Below are 25640 nucleotides of genomic sequence, written 5' to 3' on the forward strand. Positions count from 1 at the left end.
GAGGATTTGTTGTTTTTGAAAACTGGCTGACTTTGTAACAGTGTAAGAAGGGAGGCCCTCATTTCTATTGCTCAATGTAAATGTAATGTCAGAGCTGTGAAATGCTTTTCTGTATGATTTTAAATTTACTATTGTTTTCATCTTTTTTTAAACAGGTTCAAGGGACATTGTTATAGAACTGGGAATGGCTAAGACATCATAACTACTAATTCTTTTAAATTGTTTTCTAAAAATCAGAAAAGGGTTAGTAACTTTTTACTACCCAACTCTGTTAGAAATTTAATTGAACTGCCTGAAACGTTCATGTGTGTGAGCCTTTAGTAAGTGGCAGAGTTTTACATGTCAATATTATGTAGTTTGTAGTCTGCAGTGTCTGGAAAAAAATTAAACACTATATAAATGATATGTAATATGTACAGTGTCAAAAGTTAAGGCAGACATTGAAATGAACTAACATCTGTATTTCTGGACTGAATAAAAACTTGAAGATTTGAAATGTGTAAGTTGTTTAGTGGATTCATGCAATGAGAGAAGGTCTTAGCTAGTTTAATTAACAACATGGACAAGTCTGTGGTGCCAACAAGCTGGTACTTTGTGAATTTTGCATTTTCTTCCTGCACAAGTTCCAGAGGGTGTACATGGCAAAGCCGTGCTGTTTTTGCTTGGGAAGCACCCAGTAGGAAAGGACTCGGTGTTCATGAAGCACACTTGAACATTTCAGGCTGTTCCTGTTGTGATTGCTCATTCTGCCTGCCATTGTTTGCAGGAGATTTACTTGAGCAGCTGTTGGTTCTGAGCTGTGAGCTTTAGAACTCATGCCAAAGGGCTGTAGTTAATTCTTTCCCCAAAAACCCACCTCTTTCTGTGTCCTGATTTACTAAGAACACTTCAACAAGTGTGATTAAAACCCTACTATACAAATGTTTGGACTTTGCAGCCCAATCTATTTTACTTCAGAGAGTTACATCTCTTAACTCACTATGGAATTTAGCCACCATATCTGATATCCATACCTCAGGTGTTCTCTGTTGTGTGGAGCACTTCATGTTTTGTCAAGAATGTGTATAAACGTCCCATATTCTGTAAGAAGAATGAGGAAACAACCTTTTTTGCTAGATTGGCATTTATTTTTAAATCATATGACCACTATATGGGAAGCTTCATGTACATCCTTATTGCTTTAGTGATTTTTTTTTTCCTTTCTCTGTCAAGTCAACAATCACATCATGGAATTTGACTTGCTAGAATTTGATGTTCCTTGAGGGAACAATCAGATCTAGGCTATACCAAACCTAACAGAACAGTCCTCTGACTGCTTTCAAAACACCTTGTCATTTCAGATGGCTACTAGCTTCTTCAATTGGTCTGTTAAAGCACATCCTCAGACTTACTTAAATAAAACCAAAAAGCTGAATCTAGTCCATGTTTGTCTGTTGCTACTGCATCACCTTATTGTTTGTTTAGGGTTTTGACTTGTTTCGCTCTGAACTCCCAACAAAACTTCTGGATTTGAAGGAAAGAAACAAGTAAAAGACACTGATTTGACTATAAACTGCTACAGTTCTTCTGTGACTGGTATTGCAAAAACAGTTCATTTGTAACATAAGTTTCTGTAGCATTTTTTACTTGTATTTTTAAAAGATTTTAACGTGTTATTTGTCCTCTTATGCATTCCCTTAATGTCTTGAGGGACTCAGTTACTGTATATTGGAGTTTCTAACATTTTACCTGTTAGAATTCAATCAATTCTGTTTGCTTTCCTGGAGAATAATCCTGTTTGGAAAGAAATATTGCTGTGTACAGAAAATATTCAGTTACTGCTCTAAACATGATGCCATTGATCATTTTTATTTTGTATTTGTAAGTTTCAAAATTAAAAGCGTGACTTGAATTGCAATGACAGATTGATTATTGAAATTGTCTATCAAGGTGTTTTGTTTCTCCTAGAATAGGAACATTTTTCAGCCACTGAGAACAGTTTTAGAATGCAAAATAGCATCCTTCAATATTTAAATTACTTCAGTTTGTGACTCAGACATGGCCCTCCCATGGAAAAAAGGCAATTTGTTTGCAGCTACTGTATTTAGCTAAGTTTGCATGGGGTAGATCTGCCAGCATACTGACTGTACTTGAGACTGAGCACTAATTCATTGTGTCAGTGGCTTAGTATAATATTCAGTCCAATAGCTCACCTGTTACAGATAAATGACCCCATTCCATGCCTCAAAGAACCAGAACAGCATTTTACCTTCAGGTAGCAGAAAAGCGAGTAGCTGGTTTCCCTGTAACCCCTGTGTGCTGAAATGGTCTGGTGAAACTCATCAATTCAGAAGTCATGGAAGCAAAGTTAAAAGCAAAAACCTTTTCTTACAAGCCTCAAATTTGTCATAACTGACTTCAACTCATGTATGCTGGGTAAAAGTGCCTTACAATGTAAAAATTGTATTTATATGTTCCCAATTAGCATCACCTGCTGGGGAGTAATTCAGTCATGGTGTTAATATTTAGAAGAAATGTACCTCAGCAGTGTATTTACTGTACATCTCTTATGTCCTTAATTGTAGTTTTAAAAAGCATGATAATATATCATAGTATACAGCATTTACATAATTTTTTTAAAAGCAAAATACTGCCATTACTGTCTTTTTATATATATTTTAGCTTGGAATTTCAGAGAGTCTGTCTGAATTTTTGGGGTTTGTTTTGGTTTCCAGGGTTTGGGGTTTTTTTTGGTAAAGCAATGTAATCTTTGCAGACATATATTGAAGATTATTCTGGAGCATCTACTGCCTTCCCAGAAATGTTAGAAGTAATGAAAGTGCTCTATAGGTGAACAAGGTATGTTTAAATTAGCTAGTTAAATTAATACAGTCATTTCGTTACTGAGATTTTTTTTTTTACTAGGTACCTTCTGCTTTCATCTCCCAATCAAATTCAACATCACGAATTCAACAAAACTTGTCTTTAAAAACTGGTTTTACTTTTATTTTTTATTATTGTTACTTTTTGCCTTTGGGCATTTCTTTAGCTCACAAGAGGATTGTGTGCTGTTTAAGATGCCTGGAACCTCTGAGAAAGCAGGTTTTTCTCCAGCTCCCTGCACCTCTCCATTAAGAGATCTCCCCAACTCACTGTGTCTCTGTGGTCTCACAGATCTGTGGTTGTGCTATTCCCAGAAAGGACCATGCCAAGGAAGGACAGGCATCACAAGGATCCCGTTCAAATATCTTGAGGATACAGCTGGTACAATGCCAGAGTCCCAAGGTCAAACCCCATATCAGTGGGCTGTGCTGTCCAGGGCAGGGGGAAAAGGCTGGTTCAGTGTCAGTGCAGCTTCCGAGCATGAGGTAAGCAGAGGATCTACTCCTTCAGTAGGGGTTGATCCACAGGAGATTCTGTGATAAGGCTCTACTAGGAGTCTTACCTACATTCCACAAAGTCTCAGCTCAAGGTACAAAGAGCTGTGCTTATCTACAGTGGTTTGAGTCTGCCAAATCTGGCCCTAAAATATAGTGTAACAGAAGACAGTTTGCCTCTTACTCCTGCCTACAGGAAAGAGAACTTCATGCTGAAATGGAGTGAAAAATGAAAAGGTGATAATCTATTTGAAATATCAGACTTATCTGGCAGGTGATAACCAGTGCTTTCCAAAAATATTAATATGCTGAATCAGATTGACAAGAAAATTAATCTGCATTAGATTAAATTAATCTGAAGAGAACTGAAAGTGTGTGATAGCAATTAGTAACTCCTCTTCCATGTCATCAGAGTCAGATTCCACTATATTAGTGATGGAGGTGAAAAAACAGAACATAGCCCTTGATTTATATACTAGGTGAAGCAGTTCCTATACGTGCATATGTATGCACAGCCATTAGTCAGCAGTGACATCTCAGCCCTTAGCAAATCCTGGAAAGCTGTTGCTTGTCAGAAAGCACTCAGGTTAGGCAAACACTTGCAGCTTTTGCTCTAGCATATATTTACATTAGGTGTAAAGACAAGGAATGTATGGAAGAGGGTAAATGCATTCCTATCTATGATGTTATGTATATTTTGTTTCTGTTATATTGGCTCTACTTCCAAAGTTGTAGTTTGCAGTATTAGTTTCTTTTTATTGGTATCCTTGCATATATATTCAATAAATGAGTTATGAATTTTATGTTTGCATATCTGTCCTTTTTCCAAAAGTATAACTTTTGAAACTGTCATTTTAATGCATAAATGCAGTACTTCTTATTGAGGTTACAGGCCCAGGAAAGCATTACCAGGAGAGAGGTGAGAAGGCATCATGCTTACAGTGTGGCATTTGGTGGTAACTCAGCTTGTCTGTTTCTAACTCCGCACTGGGTAAGCTGCTTTGGATTTACCACTGCTTAATGCAAAGTGACTAGTGACTGACTTGCTGGAGGTTCCAGAGGTTCCCTTTCTCACCTTTCAAGAACTTTTTTTTTTTCAAAGAGTGAGTTCATTTAGACTAAGAGACCAAAGGAATGCAGATTATGTCTTGATTTCAGCTGGGATAGAGTTAATTTTCTTCTAGTAGCTGGCACAGTGCTGTGTTTTGGATTTGGTGTAAGAATACAGTTGATAACACACTGATGGTTTAGTTGTTGCTAAGTAGTGTTTATACTAAGTCGAGGACTTGTCAGCTTCTCATGGCTAAAGGACACAAGAAGTTGGGAAGGCACAGAGCCAGGACAGCTGACCCAAAGGGATAGTTCCTACCATATGGCGTCATAAATGGGGAGAAAGCTGGCTGGAGCTGCTGCTCGAAAACTGGCCAAGTATCTGTCAGCAAGTGGTGAGAGTTGGATTGTGCATCACCTGATTTGTATATTCTAAATTTTTTATCATTATCATCATCATCACCATTATTATTTTCATCTTTTTTGGTCCCATTAAACTGTCCTTAACCCATGTGTTTTCTCCCTTTAACTGTCCCAGTTCTCTCCCCCATCCTGCCGGGAAGAGCAGTGAGTGAGCGTCTGCGTGGGGCTGAGTTACCAGCTGGGGTTCCATGACAGTGCACGTTAAGCACACTGCACACATGCAGCTGCATCCAGGATGCACTTTGGAACCATAGAAATGTAGCATAAGAGATTAACAAAGCAAAGGCTCACTTGGAAATCACTGGATTTGTCCAAATATATAACTGCCTAGAGCAAGACAGTGTGTCTTGGTTTGGAAAGACAGGTGCCTGCCAGGGAAAGCTGGAGCCTCCCTTGGAATGGAGAATATAAACCCCCTCCGAATTATTATAATTTTGGAATTAAGGGGCTCTCAAGCAAAGGTATGGAGATAGGAATAACAGTTCTTTACTAGTATGTCTAACAAGGCAAACAACCAACAACAACTACAGCATTAACAACAAAACAGAACCAGGAACCTCAAGGGGCTTTGCTTCACAAAGCCCAGGGCAGTCTGATCTCGGTGCCCCTGCGGGACTCTGAGAGCACCAAGCTGGAATGGTGGAAAATCCTGATTTATTAAAATATGAATATCGATCTAATATCAATATTCAACTGTGATGGACAAAAGACTCTCTAACAGTTCAAGTTAGAAAGGGACAAAAGACTCTAACAGTTCAAGTTAGAAAGTGTATGTTTATTGTGACGCCGGGCAGCTCGTGGGATAGCTCCCTAATGCGCACTGCAAAGATCACAGGTAATTACAAAGCCTTTTATTTACAAAAATGTTGAATATACAAAGTACACATGCATATTCATACCCCTGTCACTTCCTCTTCTCCACTTCGTATGCTAATTGACAAGAAGGCTATTAAGCATGCGTAGTTTGTTCCCTGAAATGGGTTGGTGGTCCTTTTGTGAAGAGTGGTCACCAAAAGGAGGAAGTAAAATGAGTCTTCCTCGTTCTAAACTTTCAACCTTTTCAATGCAGATGTGATTGATGGGTGGTAGAACTCCCTGCTTCCTGGTTTCCAGGACTATTTCAGTGGGTTTCTGGAAACAGGAGGTCTGGTGTTGTATTGATTAGTTTCTCTGTTTGACAAGCAACGAGTTATTAAATCCGGGGTAGTTTATCCTGTGATAAACGCCAATCACTCGCTTTTTTGAAATTTATGAAAAATTTAATAAAGAATAAAAATTGGTTACAAAAATTAATACAATAATAAAAGTTTAAAAAGGTTTTCAGAGACAGGACAAATAATGAGGCAAATAAGAGCAAAGTAGGTAGCCCGGGTCTACCGTCCCCCCTCCCTCCCAGACAAAGGCTGAGAAGGAGAAGGGCACTCTTTGGGAGGAATGTCCCCTTTTTGAAGACCAAAATTTCACGATTGTGCAATCTTTATCTTAAGACAGACCCGTTTGCCCAGAGTCCCTCTTCTAATCTTTGGCGTCCAGGTGTCTGGCTCGATCAGGTGGCCCTTGTGGATTCAATCTGGTTTGACCAGGTGGCTTCTGTGGATGCAGGGAGATATGCATCTTGTCTTCTGAAAGTCCTAAGGGGGGGGTTCTCTTCTTCTTGTTGTAACTGTTATCTCTGTTGAGAAACACCTCTGGGCCTCTCCCCTTTTTTTTTTTCCTTCTTGAGCTAAAGAAAATATCTTACACACAATTCTTTTATTACTAAAACTTAATGCTAAAAATTACATTTACTATATTATTCAAATGTCAATACAGCATAACTTTTCTACCTAGCATTATTGTATATAGTAAATATCTGCATAGAGCCACACACACAACAAGCCTTTTTCACAATCCCCCCTCTTACTTTTTATAATAATTTTGGCTCGAGCAGTATTTACTGCTTTTCTGCATCCATTCTACATTCATTTTCTTCATAAATCAGTCTAGCTTCCTGGAGGGGATCTTCTACTCTATCTTGTTTCTTTAATACCATAATCCTTTGCACCGTTTTTGTTGTATCCATCCTTTGATCCATGGTCACTAATTGCATTCCTTGAACTACACTAGTGATGAGTCGAATGAAACAAGGGATCAAACAAGGGAGAAATAAACTGGTATCCCTAAGTGATCCCCTTCAGGTCCAGGCAAAAGAAAAAAATCCTGGCTGTATGATTCTTAGAGTACAGCTCTCTTTCCACTGGGAGGGAGTCTTGGATACGCCCTCTTCCCACATATCCAGAACAAACCGTCTGGAGCTTTCCAATAGTCCAATTTTTGCTCATCCATATTCTCCCAAAATTTAGAAATCTCTGGGATGCCAACATAAGAATTTTTTTCTGTATCATTACATTGAAAAAACCTGATTTTATTATTATTTTCACAATTTCCGTTTTTTTCTTTTTTCTGGGTCCAGTACATGGTAGGTTCTTCTGGGATCCACCATACAAAGGTTCTATTACTAACCTTGTATCTTTTACAAGGGGTTTTTCCTACTTCATGAAGGAACTTTTTCCTTCACACCAAAGACATTCCTCCCCTATGACTACTGAACTTAAAATCCATCCTCTTGGCCGATTTTCTCCCCCTTATACTTGTTTGGTTCCACTTAAGGAGCTCGATTGGGCCTAAGCTGCTGCCTTTCCATGGCCATTCTTCTAACATCAAAGCCCCTCCACAGACCCAACAATTGGTTACGTTAAGTTCCTTACTTATTCTTTCTCCCAATTCTACAAACAGATTTTTACCCATCCGTGAAATATCTATTTCTTTCTAATTGTTGTTCCAATTTCTTATACAAACCGTCAAGTGAAATTGGTACAGGTTTAGGTGGTGGTGTTGGCCTAAATTTTTTTTTTTGTCTATCAATTGTTCTTTTACCAAAACATTTGCTTTACTCTCAGTAATGTGGGTGAAACACATCCATTTCTCCCCTTTTGCATATTCACTTCCCCCTAAATTCTCCGCAATCCAATACTTTTCCAATTGTACATGCAGTTTCCTAATCTGGAAGGGTTATAACAGTGACTGTTGATATGAGTGTGAGAAATAAAGAAGGAGCCTCGGTGTCTTTTCCATATACAGTTTTTGGTAACACCTGTAGCATGGCCTGGTCGGCATCCCAAAAGGGAAGAGCCAGAAAATGAGTGACAGAACCAGGAGAGGTCCAGTATGGCTTATACTCCCACCTCCCATGCCTATGGGGTTGCAGCCCACAGCAGGTGTATGTGATCTTCTTGGTGGCGATTATAGAGGCCAATCTGGTCTTGCCCTCTCCTCTATTGTCACTTTCTCTTAGCTAATTTCCAGGCAAATCGTTCTTGACACTCCTTAACCGTGGTCTCCCACTTTTCCTCAGCCACCTCTCGTTCAACAGGCACTAATAATTCCCATCCACACATCAAAGTTATTATTTTAGTTGTTTCAAATTCTTCTTGGATAGGGGGCTCAGGTGACACTCTACACTTCATGCAACGAGAGCGTCGTTTGTGTGAACTACAGTACCAATTTTTCCCACAGCTCAAACACTTACATTTACACCAACCAGCATGTCCAGTATTTGGGTGAATCAAACAGGGTATTTTGGCTTGGCAATGTATGAGGTTGTCATTCCCCCTCCTCTTTATATAAATCACAGGCTAAGGCAAAAAACACAGGGGTTTTCTGTCCAAAACAATCCCGATCCTCCTGTCTGTGGTGGAAGTATTCCTTCCCAAGGAGGGTACTGGAGGTGTCTCAAAGTTTTCCCAGGTGGTATTTGAAACCACTGGTGCAAACTCGGTCTAGCTTCCCAGTCTGGTGTGATCCTGTGTATGTTTCCTGGATCATGTGGATCTCCCCAGTTCATCACCTCTCATTCCCGTTTTAGGGTTAATTTCGTATCACCCGGTTCCGATGATATTGTCCACTCCTTAGGCTTTCCTACAGGTCCTTTGATTCTGCTGGCGTGGATCCACCCTCGTTCCTTGGTCTGGATCGCAGTCTCGGTTCTGAAAAGGACTTTCTCATTTTGGAGTTAGAGATATTAATCACAACAATTTTGATATGGTGCAATTTATAATTCCTTTGAATTATATTTTGGCACAACATAATCTATCTGTGTGTGCACCATATAGCCGACAGAAATGGCAGCATATTAAATTGATCATAGGTTTTAACAAAATCTTGCAATACAAGCTGCACAATGCTAAAATGTTGTTATAAGTATTACACTTAAATTTTATATTATAACTAAGTTCTAAATGATAACAAAAAAATGGTCCTGTCTTTGTCTGAAAGACAGGTGTCTGCCAGGGAAAGCTGGAGCCACCCTTGGAATGAAGAATTCAAACTCTCTCCCTCTGAATTATTGTAATTTTGAAAATTAGGGAGCTCTCAGGTAAAGATATGGGACTATAATAATAGTTCCTTTCTGGTGTGTATACACAGGTTAACCAACCTTAGCATTAATAATAAACAGAAGCAGAACTCAGGAACACTTCCCTAAGGACACTCTGGGGCTTCTGGGATTTCCCTCTTGGGGACAAAGACATTCATTCTCTTCCTAGACCCCAATGCCCAAAGGGGCCCAAGGTCAGGGGGGTCCTGGTGCAGCTGCCTCACAGCTTCTGCTAGGGTTTTCTTACAGAGCCAGAGCTGCTGGGCCTGGGGTCCCCAAAGCTTTGAATTAATTGTTGTAACACTTTTGGCATAAAATGTGTTCCTCTGCCCAAGTCTTTCTTATTAACCATTCTATATCTTGGACTAATAATTTTTTCCAAAAGGGTTTTACTTACCACATTAGCAGTAGCCTTGGCAGTGGGAACTGCCTCCACCCAATGAGTTAAATGGTCTGTTATTACTAATATATATTTCCATCGTTGAACTTGAGGAAGTTCTGTAAAATCTACCTGGATACTTTGAAATGGTCTAAGGGCTAATTCCCGACTTCCCCGGGTGGTTTTCTTCATTACTTTCTTATTTATCCTTTGACAAGTTATACATTTTTCAGTTATCTTCTCTGCTATCCTATAAATCCTAATGTATTCATAGTTTCTTAGGAAATAATCACACAAAGCTTGGGTACCTCAGCGAGTTTTCTGATGCATGTCTTCTAATATTTTTCTAGTAAGTACTTTATTAAGTAATTGCCTTCTATCAAGAAGTTTCCATTTCTTTGATTCATCTGGTTCACCTCCTATCTCTTTCAATTCTTTTTCCTCTGTTTCACTAAATTTTGGAATTTCCAACATCTCCTCATTGGTAGTTAATACCAACATTACTTTTTCTACTCCATTCTCTGCTGCATCCTTTGCTTCCTGATCTGCCAAATTATTTCCCCTTACTTCTGGAGTTACTCCCTTTTGGTGACCTCTAATATGTACTACAGCTATCTCTTCAGGTAATTTTAATGCTTCTAGGACTTCTAAAATGAGCCCCTCATGTACTAATCCTTTTCCTCTTGAATTCAGCAAACCTCTTTCTTCCCAAATTTTTCTAAAGGTATGTACCACTCTAAAACAATACATGCTGTCAGTATAAATTGTACCCCTTTTACGTGCTAAGTGTTCCAGTGCCCTTTTTAGAGCATATAATTCACAGGTTTGAGCTGACCAGTTTGAAGGTAATTTCCCTTTTTCAATAGTTTGCATGTTCTTCCCATCAATTACTGCATATCCTGACATTCTTTTCCCTTGTAGGCATCTGGAGGATCCATCCACATAAATTATTTCTCCTTCTAGAAGGGCCTGGTCCTCAAGGTCTTCTCGAATCTTTGTCTGGTATTGGATAATTTCTAGACAATCATGTATTAAGTTATCTGTTGGTTCCCCATATAAAAATTGAGCTGGGTTCAGGCTTTTATTTACTTCTAATGTCAAATCATCACTGTCTATCAAGATCGCCTCATATTTTAGCATCCGAGAGTCTGTCAACCATTTTTCAGCCTTTTGGTTTAACACATTTCGAACTGCATGAGGCGTGCACACAATTAGTTTACCTCCCTTAAACATTGTACCAGCCTGTAACTTCCATCAGACTTTTTTACTGGAAGAATGGGGGTATTATGAGGAGTCATACAGGGTTCTAGTGTACCATCCCTTATCAGTCCTTCTATTACCGGCTTCAAACCTTCCCGTCCTTCTAATGAGATAGGATACTGACGCACCGTATGGGACAATCTTCTCTTTCAATTGTAACTTTAATGGGATCAATATTCAATCCTCCCCTATTTCCTTCAGCAGCCCATACCTCCTTCTTAATTTTCTTTTCATCCTCCTGTTCTAATTTCAATATTTTAGCTGTCATCTTCCCATTTTCTGGTATAACTCCTATTCCTAATTTTATTTGGAAGTCTCGTCCCAATAAATTACTCCTTGTTCCTGGGACTAACAAAACATCTCTTATCTAAATTCTGGTATCTCTCTATATCACCGCATCCCTGATGACAGGCAAAACTCTTTTCTTGCTCCCACCACTCCACTGCATCTTTACTTACACTATGCCTTCCTGAGATATCTACCAAACAAATTCTTCTTGCTATTGCACCTTCCACAAATTCTAACTCTTCCTCCTGTCTGCATCTTACAAAATATTTTCTACACATCTCATTTTATAGCATAGACTAAGCAAATAATCCAGTGAACACTAATACTTCCCTTTCTTCACTCCTCCTCCTTCCACATCCATTCATCAACTGTAGAAGAGACACTTAAAAAGAACTAAACACTGACTTCACATGGCCAAGCTCTCTCTCACCAAGTGAAAAACGCTTGAAAAATGTTAGCACATCAAGCAGCAGTCATTTAAAAAGCACAGCTTCAGACACTGTCTCCTTTCCTCTCAAAAAAAACCACAAGTCCTTCCTAAAACATCCCAGAACACGTGTGCACACTGTCTGAGTTTACAGGCTACCGATTTCAGAGAAACTGAAGGCTAGCGCATGAGAAACACTGAAAAAAATCTTTAAAACTTCTATGACCCGAGTCACTCGGTCATAAGGAAAAGGGCAGCTGCAGTGGGCGCTGATAAACGAGCTGGAGGAGGGGCGGGCAGGGAGCAGCGTGTCCCACGCGCGGCTCGGCGCCGCCGCCTCCACCGGGCAGCCCCTCTGCCATGGCACGGCTGTGCAGGAATGCGGCGGCCGCCCCTCTCCGCCGCCGCCACTGGGGACGAGAGCCTCGCTCGTCCTCCTACTCCCGGCAGGAGAGGCGCTCGGCCCACCGTCCCTCTCTGCCCACTCCCTTTCTTCCTGAGAAGATCTGCATTGACTGCGGTTTCCAAGGGAACGGCTTTCCCAACAGGAAGTGGGAAGCTTTGGAGGACTGATCACTGACTTTTGGTCCTCCAAGGACGGGGCATGGGCGGGGTCTGCCACCGGAATTCCCGAAGGGGAAGCAATTTCCGGTCTCCTCCATGCGGCCGCGCCTCTGCACGGCCCATGCTGGCAGCTCCAGCCGCCCCCGGCAGTCACGCCCAGCACCACTGGAGATGGAATCGCCACCGAGGCAGCTAGGGACCAGACCAACCCGCCACACGCCGACAGCGGAGGAACCGCCGCCGGGAAGGGGGGGAAGGGAAGGGGGAGCCCGCTGCCCCGCCGCCGCCGCGAACGGGAGGGGGGGTGAGGGGGAACCCGCCGCCGCCGCTGGGAGGAAGGGTGAAGGAACCAGCCCCCCCCCCGCGCTGCTCTGCAAGCGGAGGGGGACTCATCACCGTGGCTGGGGGAGGGGAGGGGAACCGGCCGCCCTGCCGCCGCTGCTGCAGCTGGGGGGCTTTTCCAGGGTCGGCTAAGCCACCACACGGTCACCCCCCACGTGGCTCATGGCGACTGTACTCGCCGCGGCAACGCTCAGCGCTGCTAAAACAAACTAACAAACAAATACTGGGAATGAGGTTGAAAAAGCCATTGCGGGAAAATAGCGAGAGGGACCGGGGTGGGGGCCGGGTACCGTCGCTGCAGAGAAGCGGCAGCCGGTCCCGAAGCGGCGGGCGGAGGGACCGGGGGGGTGCCGGTCCCGACTGAGCCGCCGCTGCGAACAGCGAGGGGGGCAGGGGGGAAACCGGCTGGGCTGCCGCTGCTAACAGCGGACTCTTGCCTGGGATGGAAACTGGGGCAGAAACAAGCGACAAGCCAGAACCTGGGGCAAGCACAGGGACTGAGACAGGCACCAACACCGGAGCCGGCAATGCAACTCCCAAGGGACGATCTTAGGGTGGTATCTCTGTCGATGGTCTCTCCCCACTGGACTTCTATCCCTTTTCTTTCAAAATTTTCTCTTTTCTACCCATCCCTGTCTCTGTTTACCTTCCCTTTACCCCCACAAAAACTACTTTTCTCCTTTCTCCCACACTATTTCTTAATACAATTTACCTTCTCTGAGGAACTATAATAAAGCTTAAAATAAAATAAAAATCTACACTTTCTATACTTTCATTCGTCCACATTCACTCCACTCTATTTTTCACTTAATCTCACACACAACAAAACAATCACAACTACAAGGTACCTTTTACTTTCCACACACTTTTACACTCTTTTAAGAGTATCTGGCCAGAAAATGCCCTTCATAAACCCTCAATCTGGCAGTGTTGGGGGGGTTCTCCCTTCCCAACCCCAGGTGCTCTTGGGTTTATTTCATAGATTCTGCAGAATTTAACATAACCCTGGATGTCTCGGAATTGCTTCCTCCAATCCAGCTGGTTATCAACCCTGGGTGCTCTTGGAATAATTCCTCAATCCCAGCAAAAGTTTCTCCTGGCCAGAAAATGCCTTTCACAAACCCTCAATCTGGCAGTGTTGGGGGTTCTCCCTTCCCAACCCCAGGTGCTCTTGGGTTTATTTCATAGATTCTGCAGAATTTAACATAACCCTGGATGTCTCAGAATTGCTTCCTCCAATCCAGCTGGTTATCAACCCTGGGTGCTCTTGGAATAATTCCTCAATCCCAGCAAAAGTTTTTTTTTGTTTGTTTTTTTTTTTAGGGTCCCCTTTTTTCACACACTTTACCTTTTTCCCTGGGGGGGTTTCTCTCACTCCTTTTTACCATTCACTTTCGTCCCGTGCTGGCCGTCTCCCTCGCGGGACAACGGAACCGCAGCGTAGGGGACTCCGCTCTCGCTTGGAAGGTCTGGGTGTTACCCCAGCCCGCCTCTCAGTCACACACTTTCAGCCCCCGTTCCGCGCCAAACGCTGCCACCCCCAATCCCAGCAATTCTTACCACTCCGTTGTCCTTGGGTCTTTATTCTTCGTGTACACTTTGATGTTAGGAGCTGGTTACCGCGGTTTTTAGGGAATTCTTTCCCTTCTCTTTGCCTTATTGCCTCCTTTTGTCCTTGGATCTTACCCCTTTTCTGGGTACTCTGCGAGGACGAGAGCCGAGGCCGCCTAATGCAGGCGGGACGCGTCTCCCCGTTCCCAATCCTCTCACAGTACTCACAGTGGGGGTATTTTAAACCATCCCTCTGCTACCAAATTGTGATAAACGCCAATCACTCGCTTTTTTGAAATTTATGAAAAATTTAATAAAGAATAAAAATTGGTTACAAAAATTAATACAATAATAAAAGTTTAAAAAGGTTTTCAGAGACAGGACAAATAATGAGGCAAATAAGAGCAAAGTAGGTAGCCCGGGTCTACCGTCCCCCCTCCCTCCCAGACAAAGGCTGAGAAGGAGAAGGGCACTCTTTGGGAGGAATGTCCCCTTTTTGAAGACCAAAATTTCACGATTGTGCAATCTTTATCTTAAGACAGACCTGTTTGCCCAGAGTCCCTCTTCTAATCTTTGGCGTCCAGGTGTCTGGCTCGATCAGGTGGCCCTTGTGGATTCAGTCTGGTTTGACCAGGTGGCTTCTGTGGATGCAGGGAGATATGCATCTTGTCTTCTGAAAGTCCTAAGGGGGGGGTTCTCTTCTTCTTGTTGTAACTGTTATCTCTGTTGAGAAACACCTCTGGGCCTCTCCCCTTTTTTTTTTTCCTTCTTGAGCTAAAGAAAATATCTTACACACAATTCTTTTATTACTAAAACTTAATGCTAAAAATTACATTTACTATATTATTCAAATGTCAATACAGCATAACTTTTCTACCTAGCATTATTGTATATAGTAAATATCTGCATAGAGCCACACACACAACAAGCCTTTTTCACAATCCTAAATCCGGTTTCTTTTAACCATCCTCTAACTTTTAACTGATTTCAGCAAAGCTTATCTATTCATTTCAGCTAAATAAGCAACATCTATTGTTAACTGTAACCTTAGCTTTTCTCAAAGCTTCAAAATTAGTGTCTCAATCCCGGGCTGGTGGATGAGATATATCAGAAGCTCCACGGTGGTAGCTGGAACGGCGGGATGCCCCAACAGGGCAGGGGGGTGTGGGACTACAGCATAGCAAAAAGACTCAGAGCAGGAAGAAGTGGCAGCGGCGGGACAGGGCCGGCCCAGTTACACCAGGGCAGGAGGAGGCGAGCTCAGAATTCCTGGGCACACACTCAGATGGTGGTAGATTTCCTAGGACCAGACTTGGTGGTGACAGTGAATTCTTCCCGCAGTAATGAACAGTTTGGCCGTCCTCCTTCTGATTTGGAGAGCAAGAGAGAGAGTAACTGCCCTCAAAACTCGGGTTATCTTCCCCCTACCAGAGAAACTCTCAGAAACAAAAGAAGTGTAGCCCAATGCTACAGTCCTCTCCCGACTTTTGGCCACCTCTTTGTTTTGGTCAAGCACCCACAAGTACCCAGTAGTTAAGTCTCCTAGCAACTTATGGGGAAAAAATCTCTAAGTAAAAAAGAAACAAACCCCCAACACAGTGATACCTGTCATCGATTTTAAAGACTCAGGAAATGTGCTGGGAAAACTCCATAGGAGAAAGGGCACTATTGCCCTGTTGAAGATTTTATAATTATGTCATCACCTTAAACAAGGAGTTGATTTAATGAGCACATTAGGTAATTACTAGGACCTGAGAAAAATTATATCCTGTCTGCACAGACTTAGGTATCAGGAAAAAATTGTTGAGTATCACGTTCAATTGAGAGTTGCCAAATGATCAGGTCTTGCTCATGAAGTCAGAAAATCATAGAATATCCTGAGTTGGAAGGGACCCACAAGGATCATTGAGTCCAACTCCTGGCCTGCACAGGACAACTCCAGAGTGTAATTATGGATGCTGTGATCCATAACCATCTTTGCAAAGGTTTCTTGAAAAGGCTGTTTACCAAAGTTAATGTTGGGAGTAGTTTCATCACATGGCTTCTGATGCCATGGAAATTATTACTGGATGCATGTTTACTTTATTTGCTGGATTTTTTTGTGGTTTAATCTAGTCACCTGAGATCTTTGTGGCAAGTGCAGGATATTGTGTCTTGGTTTGGAAAGACAGGTGTCTGCCAGGGAAAAGCCAGAGCTTCCCTTGGAATGGAGAATGTAAACCCCCTCCCTCCAAATTATTATAATTTTGCAATTAAGGGGGCTTTCAGGCAAAGATATGGGAATAGGAATAACAGTTCTTTACTAGGAATATTAAAAATAAAAATGTAGTAATACAAGAAAAAAACAAGCAAACAAACAAAAAAAAACCCTAAAAACACTGACAGAGTCAGAATACAACCTGACACCCTGTTGGTCAGGGTGTTGGGAGCAGTCCAAAATAAGTCCTGGAGTGACAGATGTGGTTCTCTTGGAGTAGAGATGATCCTGTAGAAGGGTCCAGTGGTGGTGAGATGGGTCCAGTCTTCTTCTGGGAATCTGTGAATGTCCAAGGGGGGGTCTGTGGTCCGACCCGGAATGCTGTAACCTTCCCAGAGAGAGGTCTCACAAGAGAGAACCTTCCAGGGGTCTTGGGCAGTCCTCCAGCCGCCAGGTAGCCTCAGCAAGGCACAGCCTGTGGCTGCAAGTGATTTCAGCTCTGCCTTGCGAGGTGATCCCAGGCCGACTCAGAGACAGAGAGACAAGAGTGTCATGTGGCGATTCCTCAGGGTAGCCTTTATTGTCCAGCACCCTGCAAAGGAGGCCAGGGACGACAGCTCCCTCCTGAACTGGGCGGAAGCTGGGGTATTTATGGGGGAAAGCAAGGGTGGTACCAAAGGGGAAAAACTAATGGGTTAGAAAGAATCTGCATGGGTATATCAAAGCATTATGAGTACTTGCCATGACCAGGGAGAACAGCCTCATCTAAGGGTTATCTCTCCTGGGGAGGGTTGAGATGAGCTTATCACATTCCATTCAAGGGACATCCCTCCAGGGCAGAGGCCTGGCAGGCTTATCTGCTGCCACAGGAATCCAGTGGAAAACCAGCTGCTCTGCTGTTCTGAATCTCAGCTTTTATTCAGGTGCTTGGCTCCTCCCACTGGGTGGAGCATCTCACGATGGAATGATGTAATTTTATCAGTCATGTAGTGAGCTTTAATCACCCATTAACAGAAGATATCCCCCGGAGGGGGGATGGGTCAGTGGAAGAGATAAGGAACATCACTCCACCTTGTTTTAACAGCTGGCCCATTAACAGAAGGCACCTGCCCCCTCCCCCCTGGAGTTATGAGGAATGGGTTATACAAGAGAGAAAGAAGAACACCTCCCCAACCGGTTTCAACAGATGGCAAATAGAATACACACTTTTGGTTATATATTGCAACCCAAGACGTTGTGGAATAGCCTTCTCTGTTTCATGGATGTGATTTCTCACTGGAACAGCTGGACACTTCTAGCAGTGGAGGGGAGACCCATAGGCACAGGAGGAAAAGGCTTTCATTGTCCTTGTGTAGTGTGATGTCAGAGCAGAGCAATGAATGCTTTGAGGGCTGTCAGGTCCTCACTTAGACAAGCACTGCTTACTCTGCCCTGTGTAAGGGACTGCAGCACAAGCACAACTGTAGTTGTCTTTGTGCCTAAGTTGGACACCCCATATGGTAAATTACTTCCCAGCATTAGAGACAAAGGGGTTTCTGTAACCTCTGAAGGATCAGCTTGTCTCCACTTCCTTCTGCCTGCTCAGAACTCAGGGTCAGTAGTTTAAACTGGAAAATGAATGGAAAAGGGAAACTTATCAGTGAGTGTCTAAAAGAAAAATCACATTTTGTTAATCTGCACCAAGTTAACAAGCTCCTTGAGCAGAGGAGAAGCAGTGAGCACAGCTTTGTTTTAAGTGACTCTAATGACTTTATGTAAGATAGCAGGGAAATGTCTGACATAAATTTAAAAGTGAGGTGATAACTGTTTGGAAAACCCTACTCAGAGTAATTATTAGAAATTTACACTGCAGGGATGTATTGAGGAGGATTCTCTGCAGTTCTTCTCCCATTTGAGATTACTTGATATTTGCATTAACAACTTGGATGCCATATGTTGATTAAATTGTAGCGAGCACCAGACTTGAGCTAACTACTGACTGAGCAGAAGACAAATACAACTGAACGCGAACTTGACAAATTCAAGGGTTAGCATGTGATGCAGTAAGTCCAGCAATGGATTTGACAAATGCATGTTTGTAGACGTCAGCAGAGGCCGTGATCAGCTGAACAAATATAGGATGGGACAGAATAGGCTGCTACGGTAGCAGTTGTGAAGAAGAGTTCTCTCTGGGGTTATAGCCAGTCACTAGCTGAACATGATTCTACATCCTGTTCCTGAAAAAAACCCCAATGTTGTTATGGGATGTATGAACAGGAATGTAATCTGTGAGATACATGGCATGGTCCCTCTTCCTCATGTGGTACCAGAAGGCCTTGCTTGGAACATGGTATCAAGCTGTGGGCACTGCACTTCCTGGAAAATGGGGATCAGCTGGAGATGACTGGAGAAAAAGCAATGAGAGCAGTGACAGGATGGATGACTGGGCTGGTTTCAAGGTGATGGGAGAGATGTTTTCAAATCAGTTAGTGGTGGGTGCAAAGAAGGAAATAAATGCTTTCTCCCACTGCTGTGGGTAGGACAAGGAAAAGAGATTCTATTACAGCGAGATACTGAGCTGAGACATCCAAATGGGCAATTGGCCTTGACAGCAGGAACAGCAAAGCTCTGGAATACCTTTCCTGGGTAGGCTGTGGAATCTCTGGAATTTGAGATTTTAAAGGAGGAGTCTTTGGGCATGGTACAGGGCTGGCACAGAGGAGAGTTGGAGGTGCTAGGGATAAGAGCAGTATAGAGCTCCCAGTACGTACACTGCCCTGTGACCCTCTCATACCCAGGCCTGTGAGGGAGTCAGAGCTGCCCTGGAGTAAACACTGCACTGGCAAAGCTCTGGACCACGGCCCTGGGGCTCACAGCCATGTGTTTCTTTTTTCATCCCTTCTTTTAAAATAGCACTTGTGGTAATAACATCTGTGGGCACACTGGCAGTGTGGCCCACATCTGCAGAGTTAGTACAAACTTCCTGACACTGCCCAGTGCAAGGCACTCTCCATGCTTCCGTTTCAAATTTTTGGGAGTACTTCAGCTTTCACAGTGAATGCATCCCTGTCATGGGTTGACATTTGACAAAATGCCAATGCACCCATGAGGATATATTTTACCTAATGAACTCCTGTGAGATGTGGTCAAGAACAGAGCAGAGCAGGCCTACTTCTTGAAACAGACAGACAATTTATTATATTACATAACAATGGACAATAGAAAAGGAAAGAAAAACCCAGCCACCCAAAAGCAGAAGAGAAAACCTCCCAAAAACACTGCTTCTCCTCCCCCCAATTCCATTCCATACATGCTCACTCAGTTGACTCCGGCACATTACCTTCATCTACTTGCTTAATCCCTCAACAACCCTGGGTTCCTAATCCAAACCATCATCCTTTAAAATTCAGACAATCCACATTCCATCCAGGACGAGAGGAGTCTCTCTCGCACCACAGACCGCCCCCCCCACAGGAAACACAGGTCCACCATCCCGTGTTCCCACGTCACCCATGGCACTGCCTCGAAGAGTCTGCCAGGGTGACACCCTCCTTTCCATGTCCGGCACTCTCACTGCCGTCCATGGACCTGCACTGCAACAGGGCTCTTTTTAAGGATGTTTTGGCCAAGTACCAAAAACCAGCCATCTTCTCATTTTGGGACTCAGGTCCCCCCCATTTACCCCTGGGGCCGGGGGCTCCACGAAGCAGGCCAAAACGTCTCTGGGTTTGAGCCAAAAACATCCACCCAAACACAGTCTTATTTATAGTCAGGAGGGTCCAAGGTCCGTCTATGGCTATCATTATGCAGGAAAAGTCCGGCCTCATAAGCCACTCCTCTTCATTCCGGCAATCGAAGGGGCTTCTTTTCATCTCACATTACCCTCTCGGTCCCAGGCTGTCCTCTCTCTTCTAAAACCACCAACTATGAGAATACAGCGTCCAGGGATAACTCTCTTCTGCCTTAGAAAGAGTTAAAAGCTTTATCTCCCACCACCAAGGTCAGGCACAGGCGATCGCAGGCACTGCAGGTCTCACAAGCAGCTCCAGCTCGGCACCTTCTCTCTGTGGGGGGAGGAGAGAGACGGGACCGGGGGGGGGGGAAGGAGGGGGGGGGGAACGGGATGGGACAGGGAGGGGGACGGAAGGCACCTCCAAAGTTCTCCCTCCACCCCTCCATTCTAGATGGAAGCTGGACCAGCTCCACTCCAGCTCCCTCTGTTCCCCACCCCGAGGCCCACCTTGCCCAGCCAGGCCCACCTTGCTCCCCTCCCCCACCCGGCCTAACCAGGCCCGGACAGGGGAGAGGAGAAGACGCTCCCTCTCCGAAAGCAGAGCAGGAAAGAGAGCGTCCTGCTGGGAAATCCGGCTTTTAACCCCTCGTGTCCTCAGAGGCGTGTCCACCCTCTTAGTGGCCAGCAAAGGTGCCAATAGTCAAATCTAAAGACTGATTGGTTTGACCACTACTTCCAAAAAAAACTCACTTCCCTTCAAACCACGACAATCCCACACCTTAAATGTACATTTTTGTTGTGCAAAAATAAGCAAAGTGATAGCAGGACTTCATATGAATGTAGGATTAATGCACACAAACCATTTCTTAATTGTGTGTGTGTATGCACTGGGATGATACAGAGTTTGGAGTGGCTGCTCTCTTACCCAATTACTGTGGCAGGAATCTTAAACCTTTATCTGAATTTTTGCCTGAGATGGTATCTTACTTTGTTTAAACTGGGTTCTCTGCTTTTATTTTTCCTAAAACAACATTCCAGCTGAGAAGAAAGCAACCAGGGCTGGTGCTGCCCAGCTTTTCATACCCTGGGTAGACGTGCAGGTTGCTTGGCACACATGCAAAACCCAGTTTTACTCTGCTGGCCAAAAGAAAATCCATATTCCTGTGCAAAGACTCCCATTTGGCTCTGCCTGCCAGTGAAGAGAATTTCAGAGGCTTGGGACAGGGGGAGGAAGAAACTCCCTCCCAAACCATACACTAAAAATAGGCTGATGCTGTGCAAACAGCTTTGCTGTGAACTTCCTTCTGACAGGCAGCTGTGGTCGTGGGTTTTTGTTAAGCTGTTTTGAGTTCTGTATTTCAATGGTTCTTCCCTGTTTCTCCCCGCTCAATGCGTCGGGTGCTGTCCAGGCATGTCCCCCTTTTTGTCTCTTTGTCTACCTCTCCTACCCCTGTCCTGTCCCTAGAAGCTTCGGTCAGCTGTCCATCTTTCCCCTGACCCTGCCCTATGTTATGGAAAAACCCCTGTCCATCTGTCCTGGAACCAATCACCTGCTTGTTCCACATCCCCCACCCCTCGCTGTTAAAAGTGGGCGTGGGCTTTGTTCCTGGCTCCTTTTCATACCCCCCTCTTGGGGAATAAAGGTCTCTGAGAAATCGTATGGAAAAGAGTCTTCTCTAGTCCTTGCTCTGAAGTCTAGACACTGCAACACCTGTTGCTGTAGAAGAACAGCCTTGTTCTGCACCGTTACCTAAATCTGCTGGCAGATTTGGGATTGGTCCTTGGCACAGCCGGGAGTCAGAGCTAGCTAGGATTCTTCCAGCTATGTCAGGCACCCATGCAGCTGCCTGAGAGTTTTAAGCCGAAATACCTCTCCAAAACAGAAAGTCACTGAAGTTAAGCACAGTTAGCTGTTGCAGTGTGCTTCTGCTTTAGGTTCTTGGCTAGCCTTCTGTTTTATGTGTGAGTTAGCAATCATAAGGGGATTGGTTGAAATTATGATTATGCTTTATGAGTTGCTGTATGTCTTCCTGAGACCTATCTTCCCCCATTCCCTATAATGGTGCCTGTCTTTATTTGTATCAGTTTGTACTATATTTTGACTCGTACCCTAATTGCTATTCATTCAGATTATATGTCAATCTCCTGTATTCCTATCCCTCTCTCGAGAACCTTCCCTATCAATCTTTAGTTACTTGATGCCCTATTTGTCCCTGTGTATCATTCCTCTCCCCTGTTCCCCCCGGATAAGTTTGTAAGATGTAAACCCCGCCTTGGACTCCTCCCTAGATGTACCCTCATGGCTTGTTTGTTTTGCACCTCCCCCTCATAAAACCCACTGCCTGACCCCTGCTCAGGGTCTTGGGCGTCTGGTCTCGATAGCTTCAACACCTTTAATAAACCTCCTCAGTTCCACCCCAAGACCCATCCCGTCTCTGTGTCACGTCTGCGCACTGGGAAGCAACAGCTGAGAGGATCAGAGCTCCGGGGGGAAGTGTCGCTCCCCTAGGTGCTGCATGCTCCGGGACCCCTCCCAGTCACGCGCCGTTATAGTTAGCAATGCTTTTAATCTTACTATTCCCTGCTGTGTTGTCTCAGTTTCAGCTTCTTCCACTGCGCAGGTAGCTTACTCAGGATCTAAGGTCAGGAGTTTTTTTAACCTGAACCATGGTTGAGACTGGCACTGTCAATCCCTGGAGTCTGCAAAGTTCAAAGCAGGGAGGAGGCCTCTGATCTAAAACTGAAATGCTCAGGTGACACTTTCCTGCAGAGTTGGAAGTGCAGTAGCTGGGCTGCAAAAGGTTTTAAAATTCTCCAGATTGCTCTTAACTAAACATACTTAAATCCCACTGTGGTGATATGAAATTGGAAAGTTGGTTCCTTAAATAAAACTACTTTAAAAAGAATAAACACAAGACTCTGAGCAATTGGATTGAATGACAGCAGTGATTCATTCAGGCATTGTAGCCTATGAGCTGAGTTTGCCATATTTTTCAGTGTTTTTACTGCTTATTAGTGCCAACATTTTGCCCTAAAATCACGTCACATTCTTCTGTACATATTGACTGTGAAGACTGATGTTTCAGTTTCAGTATCAATCTTCCTTCATTTCAATAGTTGCTTGTCACGGTGCCTTTAAGAGAACTTAGTCTGCCTGCCTGCCTGGCTAGCTCAGACACCGAAGCAGGCTAAAGGGTACAGCCAGGCAAGTCACGCAAGCCTGCTGATCCCTGTGAGTTCTTGTCCTGGGAGGCTGTGTGAGGTGGTGGAGAATGCTGACAACGACGGAGAAGAAGAAGGGAGGAGCCAGTCCAGTAAAATGACAGATTTTTTGGGGGGTCCCACGGGACCTCCTTACCACCTGCCAGATGCTCAGACTGCCCCCGAGGCTCTTCTGACCTGCCGTTTTATACAGCAGTGAAATGGGGCGTGGTAAGGAGGTTACAACCAATGGGTTTCAACTAAAGAGGTGGTACGAACATGGGGTGACATAACCGAAACCAATCAGGGACAACAGGGAGGGATTTACACAGACTATGAGAAAAGATTGACAAATAACTGAATAGCTACATGACTTTGGGGAATTACAGGATAATACCAACAGGAGAAAAATGGGGTACAAGGAACATACCACTGTACAATCAACCTGCACAAACCCAATAAACCATGAACTTAATTCCACACCACCACAGTTGCTGATTGTTTAGACATAACAAGATTCACATTTTCCTTTATCACAAGTTTATAGGAAGAACATTTTCCAAGACTAATTAAATCTCTGGGTCATTTTCAGCTATGAAAATGATCAAGAATCACTGATAACACAGTAATTTTGCACAGCTGTTTTTTTCCCTCTACATTTTGTATTATGAAATACTCAGTTTTTATTTTAATCCTTTGTATCCAATTATCTGGTTTGTGTGGCAATTAAACAGAAGATCAGTGTCATTGTGTTTTACATTCTCTTTAAACTCTCATCAGGAACAGGACCACACTAGTCTAAGTTTGTAATTTAAGATGCATTTGGCTGGGGTTCAAAGAGACAGGAGCTCCAGTCTTTCTCATTTCCCCTTGGAAAGCCTTTCTGATGCTGCCAAACAATATTTACACCAGCAGGGAACTGAGTTTTGGAAAACTTTCCCAGGCTCTGAAGAAACCAAGCAACCTGAGACTTTGATAAGCCTTGGTAAATTTAAACTCTTGATGCTATCACTGTGTAAAACTTGTATTAGCCCATCAGATATCACAGATTTACAATTTGAGGAATGGATTTCAGTTAAGAGATAAGAGCAGAGATTTGGCAAAAAACAAACAAAAAAAAAAGTGCTATTTGGAGCAAAATTCTCCTATTGTCATCTCTGTTAAGCACTTTATGACATCTTACATTTCTGCAGTCACAGATACAGATGCTCTGTTCTGCAAGCATGGGAACATACTGTTCACTAAGTCAGGTCAGCATCTGCAGCCAGACAGCTTTAAAAAGCATCAAGTCTATTTCTTTTTCTGGGGACCTTCAGCTTTCTAGCTGTCTGGAGGGAGGGTTCAGGTGAGGTCCTGTTTTCTCTGTCCCAGAAAAAAAGTTTTCTCTCAGTGCTATGGGGTCTGGCAGTCCTTTGAGAGCAGTTCTCCCCCTTCCCACCCCTGTTTCATGAGACTTTTTGAGGATAGATTTCTGAAGGTGTTTTCCACTGGCTCAAGCAGGTTCTGTATGGGTAACAGACAGCAGGAATTCTAGCTCCTGCTGCCTGGGCATTTAGCTTGGGACTCTAAAAATTAATCTATTTTCCCTTTCAAATATAAACTGAGTTCTAAAAGCACTCTTCAACTGAACTATTGGACTCTATCCTTGCTAGGCACCTCATCCAGTCTTGCACCCTTAACACAAATCCAGATTCAGATCAGGCTTTACTCCTAGAACAGCATTTCATATTTGAGGATCTGAATTACAATCTTGCCAGCTCATACCACACATCTCAAGACTTGCAAAGGAGAGGGGAGTCCTGAAGTGCAGCTCCCTGCTGGCCTGGTGTTTGTGTCTCATCTCTGCTTCCCTTGTAATCTGCCCAGAGAAGATTTCTGAGATACTTGAACGGCTGCCAGGATCTGCATGGGAGGCAGGGGCCTTGGCATGTGAGCCCTGACACCTGATGCTTAGTGTACATTGAGGCAGTGCCAGCTGGATCTGCCAGCCCTGGTGAGTGCAGCCCTTCTGTCTCATCAGCAAGTTACCTGATCAGGCTGCTGGCTGTGCTCCGTCTTTCTCTTCCTCTTCCTTCTTCCCTGGTACTCAAACAGCCTTGCCACTGCCTCCTGCCTTCTCTCGAGTTTCTGTCCTCACATCTGTTGGCCCCTTTGTCCATGCTGGTGTCAACAGGCTCCATGTTTGGGGTTTTTTTTTAAGCAATCCTTGCACCTGTCTCACCTGTATGTGGCTGTACAGACCCCTCTTCTCAGACACACAACACAGCAAGTGTTTTACAGCTTTTTAGAAATGCTCCTGTGGTTTGCAGGCAGCTCCCGCACTCAGATGCCTAGTGGAAGCAGATTAACCTGTTCACTTCTCTGAAAACAACTGAGCAAGGGGGAGAACTCCACAATTCTCCTCCCTCAATCGCCCTTCCCTAGTGAGAGGACCTGCCAGCACCAACCACCTGCATTTGGAGTAGTCCAGCCTTCC

The 25640-nt window shown here is 43.9% G+C and overlaps 1 protein-coding gene and 1 long non-coding RNA gene across 5 annotated transcripts in view; one reads left to right on the forward strand and one right to left on the reverse strand.

Annotated features, from left to right (window-relative positions):
• Nucleotides 1-4159, forward strand: part of LOC134565248 (PHD finger protein 6-like) — a 30037-nt gene extending 25878 nt beyond the window's left edge. For all 4 annotated transcript variants that reach the window (XM_063424753.1, XM_063424752.1, XM_063424754.1 and 1 more), the window contains one exon: nucleotides 156-4159. The gene's annotated coding sequence lies outside the window, so the exon portion shown is untranslated. The remainder of the gene's footprint in view (nucleotides 1-155) is intronic.
• A 15243-nt stretch (nucleotides 4160-19402) lies between these two features.
• Nucleotides 19403-20730, reverse strand: LOC134565245 (uncharacterized). Its single transcript, XR_010083829.1, has 2 exons — nucleotides 20471-20730; nucleotides 19403-20294 (listed from the first exon to the last, which is right to left on the reverse strand). It is a non-coding gene; the product is annotated as an uncharacterized LOC134565245 (long non-coding RNA).
• Between the last annotated feature and the right edge of the window lie 4910 nt (nucleotides 20731-25640).

The sequence above is a fragment of the Prinia subflava genome (assembly GCF_021018805.1).
Source record: "Prinia subflava isolate CZ2003 ecotype Zambia chromosome W unlocalized genomic scaffold, Cam_Psub_1.2 scaffold_43_NEW, whole genome shotgun sequence".
Lineage (NCBI taxonomy): Eukaryota > Metazoa > Chordata > Aves > Passeriformes > Cisticolidae > Prinia > Prinia subflava.